The sequence below is a fragment of the Mesoplodon mirus genome (genome assembly GCF_964341445.2).
Source record: "Mesoplodon mirus genome assembly, chromosome: 6".
NCBI classification, from domain to species: Eukaryota; Metazoa; Chordata; class Mammalia; order Artiodactyla; family Ziphiidae; genus Mesoplodon; species Mesoplodon mirus.
The window spans coordinates 50,250,897-50,259,308 of record NC_138982.1 but is presented as its reverse complement, the minus strand read 5'-3'; the positions used below and the strand labels follow the sequence as shown (position 1 = coordinate 50,259,308).

General features: G+C 37.7%; 1 pseudogene across 1 annotated transcript; it reads right to left on the bottom strand.

Moving 5' to 3' along the window:
* Nucleotides 1-5,411: 5,411 nt before the first annotated feature.
* LOC309806332 (small ribosomal subunit protein uS10m-like) lies at nucleotides 5,412-6,790 on the bottom strand (annotated as a pseudogene). The gene has a single exon. The product of its transcript is annotated as a small ribosomal subunit protein uS10m-like (transcript).
* Nucleotides 6,791-8,412: the final 1,622 nt, after the last annotated feature.

The following is an 8,412-nucleotide window of genomic DNA, read 5'->3' as shown; positions in this document are numbered from 1 at the left end:
CCTGCAGCAGCAGAGGCCCGGCGTGACGTTGCACCAGCCTGAGGCACGCCCTGTGTTCTCCCGGGGAAATTGTCCCTGGATCACGGGACCCTGGCAGTGGCGGGCTTGCACAGGCTCCCGGGAGGGGAGGTGTGGATAGTGAACTGTTCTTGCACACAGGCTTCTTGGTGGCTGCAGCAGCAGCCTTAGCATTTCATGCCTGTCTCTGGTTTCCATGCTGAGAGCCACAGCTCATGCCCATCTCTGGAGCTCGTTTAGGCAGTTCTCTGAATCCCCTCTCCTCACACATCCTGAAACAATGGTCTCTTGCTTCTTAGGCAGCTCCAGACTTTTTCCCGGACTCCCTCCCCGCTAGCCGTGGTGCACTAACCCCTTCAGGCTGTGTTCACGCAGCCAACCCCAGTCCTCTCCCTGGGATCTGTACTCTGAAGCCCGAGACTCAGCTGCCAGCCCCCATCTGTCCTGGCGGATGAGCAGACAAGCCTCTCAGGCTGGTGAGTGCTGGTCGGCACAGATCCTCTGTGAGGGAATATCTCCGCTTTACCCTCTGCACCCCTGTTGCTGCTCTCTCCTCTGTGGCTCCGAAGCTTTCCCACCACCCAACCCCCGTGTCCACCAGTGAAGGGGCTTCCTAGTGTGTGGAAACTCTCCCTCCTTCACAGCTCGTTCCCAGTGGTGCAGGTCCCTTCCCTATTCTTTTGTCTCTGTTTTTTCTTTTTTCTTTTGCCCTGCCCAGGTACTTGGGGAGTTTCTTGCCTTTTGGGAAGTCTGAGGTGTTCTGCCAGTGTTCAGTAGGTGTTCTGTAGGAGTTGTTCCACATGTAGATGCATTTCTGATGTATTTGTGGGGAGGAAGGCTATCTCCAGGTCTCACTCCTCTGTTGTCTTGAAGGTCTCCTGAATGTGGTCTTTAAAGATAGCAATATAGGAGGCGCCCAAACTCCTCCTCCCAAATACACACCAAATGTGAGGCAATTCCCTCAGAAAGAAATCCAGAAACTAACTGAGTCACTCTTACACATTGTTCAAGCAAGAAAATATGCATATCAAAATGGGACACTTTGAGTCACCAGTATCTCCCTGGAAGGAACTTGTACACACATCTGTACCCTAGCTTTTGTGGCTGTCATCCAAACAGCCCAGACAGCCTGTTCTGATAGTCAGTGTGGCTTCCATTTAGAAGTTCCACATGACTGCAGGAAACAAAGAAGCATTTAATAACTGGCTATCCCTCCAGAGCTCAGCATAGAGGGAGCAGGCAAAAATGCCCAACTCCCAATTTTTACCTGAAAGGGGCCTAACTACATACTTTCCCAGCTGCTGCCTGAGAGTCTGGCTTCCAACCAACTTGCATCTAGGTGCTAAGTGCAATCCTCCCCTGTGGGACACTGATGGGTCTAGGCACATCATCAGCTACTGACAGCCACTAAGAAGAAAGCAGGTTGGACAATCACAAAGACATTTACTGAACATTCCATCCAACACCAGCAGAATACACATTCTTCTCAAATGCCCATGGAACATTCTCCAGGATAGAGCATATGCTGGGTCACAGAACAAGTCTTGATAAATTGAAGAAGATTAAAATCATATCAAGTGTCTTTTTCTGACCACAATGATATGAAAGTAGAAATCAACTACAAGAAGAAAACTAGAAAATTCACAAATGTGTGAAGAGTAAACAACATGTTTCTGAACCAAAGGGTCATGAAAAAGTCAAAACAGAAATAAAAATAAGTCTTCCAACAAATTAAAATGAAAGCACAACATACCAAAACTTATGGAATGTAGCAAAAGCAGTTTTAAGAGGGAAGTTATAGAGATAAATGCTGATATTATCAAATAAGAAAGATCTCAAGTAAACAACCTAACTTTACAACTCAAGACACTAGAAAAAGAACAAAAAGCCCAAAGTAAGTAGAAGGAAGGAAATAACAAAGATCAGAGAGAAAATAAATGAAAAAAAGAGACCTTAAAAAATAGAAAAGACCAATGAAACTAGGAGCTAGCTTTTTGAAAAGATAAACCAAACAGCCAAACCGTTAGCTAGACTCATGAAGAAAAAAAACAGAGGGGGGACTAAAGTAGATAAAATTATAAATGAAAGAGGAGACATTCCAACTGATACTTCATAAATATAAAGGATCATAAGAGACTACTATGAACAATTATACCACCTATACGTTGGACAACCTAGAAGAAATAGATAAATTCCTAGTAACATACAACCTACCACAACTGAACCATGAAAAATAAAAAATATGAATGAGCCAATTATTAGGAGGAAGACTGAATCATTAATCAAAACTCCAGGACCAGACAGCTTCACTGGTCAATTCTACCAAACATTTAAAGAAAATTAATATAAATCCTTCTCAAATTCTTCCAAAAAAGAGAAGAGAACATTTTACAAACTCATTTTACAAGGCCGCATTAACCTGATACCTAAATCAGACAAAGATACTAAAGAAAAGAAAATTACAGGCCAATATCCCAGATGAATATAGATGCAAAAATCCTCAACAAAATATTAGCTAACTGAATTCCACAGTACATTAAAAGGACCATACCCCATAATCAAGTGGGATCTATTCCAGGGATGCAAGGATGGTTCAATAACCACAAATCAATCAATGTGATACACCATATTAACAAAATGAAGGATAAAAATCATATGATCATCTCAATAGATTCAGGAAAAGCATTTGAAAAACATCAACATCTTTTCATGATAAAATCTCTCAACTAACTGGGCATAAGGGGAACATACCTGAGCATAATAAAGGTCACATAGACAGGCCTACAACTAACATCATACTTAATGGTGAAAAGCTGAAGTTTTCTTCTAAGATCAGGAACAAACAATGGTGGCCATTCTCATCACTCCTACTCAACATAGTACTGGAAGTCCTAGTCAGACCAATTAAGCAATAAAAGGAAATAAAAGACATCCAAATTGGAAAGTAAAAAGTAAAAAGTGTCCCTATTTGCAGATGACATGATATTATATGTAGAAAACATTAAACACTCCTCCAAATACTGTTAGAACTAATAAAGAAATTCAGTAAAGTTACAGGATACAAAATGATTGTACAGAAAACAGTTACATTTCTATACACTAACAACAAACTATCAGAAAGAGAAATTGAAAAAAATCCCATTTACAATAGCATCAAAAAGAATAAAATACTTAGGAATAAATTTAATTAAGGAGATGAAAGATCTCTGCAGGGAAAACTGTAAGACATTGATGAAAGAAATTAAAGAAGACACAAATAATTGAAAAGATTCTGTTTTCATGGATTGTATGAATTAATATTGTTAAAATGTCTACCTTACTTAAAGCAATTGGCAGATTCAATGTAATCCCTATCAAAATTCAAATAGCTTTTTTTCACAGAAATTGAAAAAAATCCTAAAAGTTGTATGGAACCACAAAAGACCCTGAATAGCCAAAGTAGTCTTGAGAAAGAACAAACCTGGATAATACGTAAGTTCAATTTTTAATTTTTTGAGAAATCTCCATACTATTTTCCACAATGGCTGTATTAATTTACATTCCCACCTACACTATATAATTGTTACCTTTTCTCCACATCCTGACCAACCTTTGTTAATTCTTTTCTTTTTGATAATAGCCATCCAAGAGATGTGAGGTGATATCTCATTGTGGCTTTGATTTGCATTCTCCTGATGATTAGTGACATTGAGCACCTTTTCATATACTTATTGGCCATCTTTATGTCTTTATTTATTTATATTTTTTGAAAAAATGTCTGTTTGGGTCCTTTGCTCATTTTAAAATTGGATTATTTATTTATTTTTGCTATTGAGTTGTATGAATCCTTTATATATTTTGGATAGTAACCCCTGATCAGACACATGGCTTGTAAATATATTTTCCCATTCCGTAGGTTGCCTTTTAAATTATTGATTGTTTCCTTTGCTGTGCAGAAGCTCTTTAGTTTGATGTAGTCCCACTTGTTTATTTTTGCTTTTGTTGACTGTACTTTTGCTGGCTTACCTAAGAAATCATTGCCTAGATCAATGCCAGAGCTTTTTCTATATGTTTTCTTCTAGAAGTATCAGTTTCAGGTCTTACATTTAAGTCTTCGATACATCTTGAGTTAATTTTTCAAATTGTGTAAGATAGGAGTCCAGTTTCTTTCTTTTGCATTTGGATATCCAGTTTTCCCAACACCATTTAGTGAAGAGACAATCCTTTTCCCATTGTGTACTCTTGGCACCCTTGTCAACAATTAGTTTATCATACATATGGGTTTATGTCTGGGCTCTGTATTGTGTTACACTGGTCTATGTATCTGTTTTTATTCTAATACCACACTTTTGATTGCTATTGCTTTGTAATATAACCTGAAATCAGGAAGTGTGATGTCTCCAGTTTTGCTCTTCTTTCTCAGGACTGCTTTGGCTAGTCAGGGTTTTTTGTAGTTCGATATGAATTTTATGACAGTTTTTTCTATGACTGTGAAAAATGGCACCAAAATTTTGATAGAGATATGTTGAATATTTTTTGAAGAAGCCACTTTCATAGAAACAGAGAATAGAATGTTTGTTTCCAGGGGCTGGGCGTAGGAGAAAATGAGATGATATAGGTCAAAGGGTATGCATTTTCAGTTATAAGAAGAATAAGTTCTGAGGTTCTAATGTACAGCATGATGACTATAGTAACTAATACAGTGCTGTACACTTAAAAATTGCAGAGAGTAGATCTTAAGCATTCTTACCACAAAAAAAGAGTTAACTATGTGAGGTGATGAATGCATTAATTATCTTTTTGTGTGTGTGTGTGGGTCTACATTTATTTTTAAAGAATTATTTCTTTCAAAATGAAAATGAGTCACAATGGCTGCTTTGCTAGATACAGTTACTATTATACTGGTCTTGTTTTATTGACTAGTTCTTAATCCTGAGGCTTATACCTGGGATAAACAGGCTTTAGGCATTTGTGAATGACACAGTTGACAACTGAGCTGCAAACAGAATGAGGTCATGGGGCACAAGGCTGTAATTCTTTTCATGTTAATGACAGTAATGTAAGTCTGATACATGAGCAGTGTGCATTCAGAACACTCATACCTGATAGCAGGTTGGGAAAAGAGAACAGGGACTCCAGTTTAAGGGTGGAAAACTGAGAAGTCATAACTACCCCAAAGATGTGCAGGAAACCACAAAAGACATGGGCCGGATTCTGTTGTAAAAAGGAAATGTATCACTCCCTTGGGGTTGATACACCAACAACCTCAGCCCACTGTCATCTTGCCTCTTTCAGAGCTTTAACTACTATTTCATTTTATGGAAAAGTAGACATCACCAAACAAAGAGAGTGCTATTCACCAAAAGAAAGAGGTCTTATCAGCATGGAACTTAATAAGGAAAAGTATTTATTTGTGCCTTGCACAATTTTTGAAAGCTGTTATTGCTATTCAATTTTTGGTATTTACTATAGTGCTGGGTGCAAAGTCAACAAAAGAAAAGCTTATTGAATAAATGAATTACAGCATGAATGAAACGATATAGTAATTTCTTGAGAGCTCAAATTCCATTATAGTGACCCTTCTAGGCAGCCCTGAAAGGGTTTGGGCTACAGAAGAGTTCAGCGCATGCCACAAATGTGCTTGATCTGCTATAAAATATATCAATTTTCAAGAATGTAATGCTTACATGAGGTAAAACTTGGAGGTCACCACCCCCAAACTAACATATGCCAGCCTGCACTATGGGAAATATCAAAAACTTTAACTGCTCAGTGTTAAATTAACCAAAGTTTCCTTCTGTGTCCCTCAAAAGAAAGAAATGTGTGTGAGGAATATTTGAAACACTCAGTTTTAGATGAATGAAATGACACAAATCACAATCAGTACAAACTAATAATTGAACAACAGTGGAATAACAAAATATGAATTTGACTGTTTTGGTACAGAGTGGTCCAAATGGTTTGCTCACATTTGTTAAAATCTGAACTGAAACAATGACATGTATAAAAGAATAGATAAAGTGGTTTTTGCACAATAGTCTGGTGTATCGCAAACTTCCAATCCCTGCTTTCTACTGATCAGGCCGTGCGGCCTCAGGAGAGCAGTCAGGGTGACTTGAAACTGTCTTCACTGGAGACTCCTTCCACTTGACATGCTCACTTCACATCCCAGCACAAGTGGTCACTCTGAGACATTATGACTTGCTTTCTTCTTCCTCTGGTATTGTTTCCCAGATTGGCTTCTTGATGTGTTCTGGTAACTGTTCTAATTTTGTCTTTGTAACTTCCATGGCAACTCCTTCAGGTAAGTTTCACTGAATATATTCCAAGTAGACATCTGCTGTACTCCCAGTGAGATGTTCTAACTCTAACATCTGTAAAGTGTTCTCATTTCATACTGAACCCTGTCCTTCTTGAAAATATGCACTGATTTGAGAAGAATAAATCACTCTATTTTCCTTGGAGCTTCATGTACTTTAACAGAGATACCAAGTTCTTTAGCAGCAAGCACCACAAAATATTCATAACTGTCCAATACAGCCTTATCATGGCCTTTTACTAAAACTGATAGGTGTTTATATAACGTGTCTGGTTCATCAGAAACGGTTATCATAGGCTTGGTCAAATCCTTGGGAACATCAATGTGTACGTTTGAAAACTGTACCCACTTCATATTGGTGAGAAGAAGGCCACCATTTTTGGCTGTACTGCTCCTAGAACTGCATACAGAAAAATTCCTCGAACCCTGCCAGAGACGCCGTCCCAGGGGCCCAAACGCTGCTCGCGCCATCATCTTGCCATTCTGCATTAATTACCTTGATCTTGGTAACCATTCTACCATGTATATGTATATCAAATCATCATGTTTTACACTTTAAATATATACAGTTATATTTTTAAATTATTCCTCAATAAAGTTAAAAAAGAAATAAGGACAAAGCTGGAAGTAAACTGTATATCTGATAAGCAGTTATTGTTCAAAGTACTTAAAGAACTATAAAACTCAGGAGAAGAAGAACAGTCAATTGAAAAATGGGCAGAGGAACTGAATAGACATCTTTTCAAAAAAGACATAAAAATGGCCAACAAGTACATGAAAAGATGCTCAACTAGTCATTAGGGAAATACATATCGAAACCACGATAAGCTATCACCTCACACTTGTTAGAATGGCTATTATTAAAAGACGAGTGAAAACTAGCATTGGCAAAGATATGAAAAAAAGGTAACCCTTGTGCATTATTGGTGGGAAAGTAAATTGGTGCAGCCACTATGAAAAACAGTGTGAATATTCCTCAAAAAATTAAAACTAGAACTACTGTGTGATCCAGCAATACCACTTCTGGGGATATATCCAAAGGAAATGAAAACAAGATACTGAGGCAATAACTGCACTTCCATGTCCATTGCAGCATTATTCACAATAGCCAAGATATGGAACATACACACACACACACACACATACATACATACATATAGAATGGAATGTTTTTCAGTCATGAGAAAGAAGGAAATTCTGCCATTCACGATAACATGGATGAAACTTAAGGGCATTATGGTAAGTGAAATAAGTCAGACAGAGAAGGACAAATACTGCATGTAACACTTATATGTGCAAGCTAAAAAAGCTCAATTCATAGAAATGGAAAATAGAATTGTGGTTATCAGGGGGTGGGAGAAATGGGGAGGTACTGGTGAAAGAGTACAAACTTTCAGTGATAAGATAAATAAGTTCTGGAAATCTAATGTACAACATGGTCATATAGTTAACAATACTATATTATGTTCTTACAAGTTGCTAAGAGAGTAGATCTTAAATGTTCTCACCACACACATACAAACAAGGTAATTATGTGATGTGATGGAGGTGTTAGCTAACACTATGGTGGTAATCATTTTGCAGTATATAAGTGTATCTAATCAAAACACTGTATTCCTTAAACTTACACAATATTATATGTCAATTATATCTCAATACAACTAGAAAAAAATCTCATTTATTTCTCTTTAATCATTTGAAAAATGAGATTAATAAGTCTCACTTCACAGGACTCTTATAAAAGTTAGAGGTAATGCATGTAAAAAAACTAATACTTAATGGGATTTCAGAATTGACAGCTCATTCTTAGGGCTGACATGTACAATCACCTGATAAAGTAGGCAGGGCAGTTATCCTCATTTCCATTTCCATTCTTCAGTAGCAACTGAAGCTCAGAAAAGATCAAAATGGAAAACCCAATCACTAGTAGGTAGTGATTTAGGCTTGAATTTAAGCATTTTGATTGCTAGCCCAACTGTTTTTTCTTCTCTCTGTTCTGTCTCCTTTCTTCCTCCCTGCACATGGAAGCAGGGAACTGGCCTGAAGATGAATGTGTTGGAAGATGAAGAGTCTAATGTTTCTGCCTGTGTGCTTCT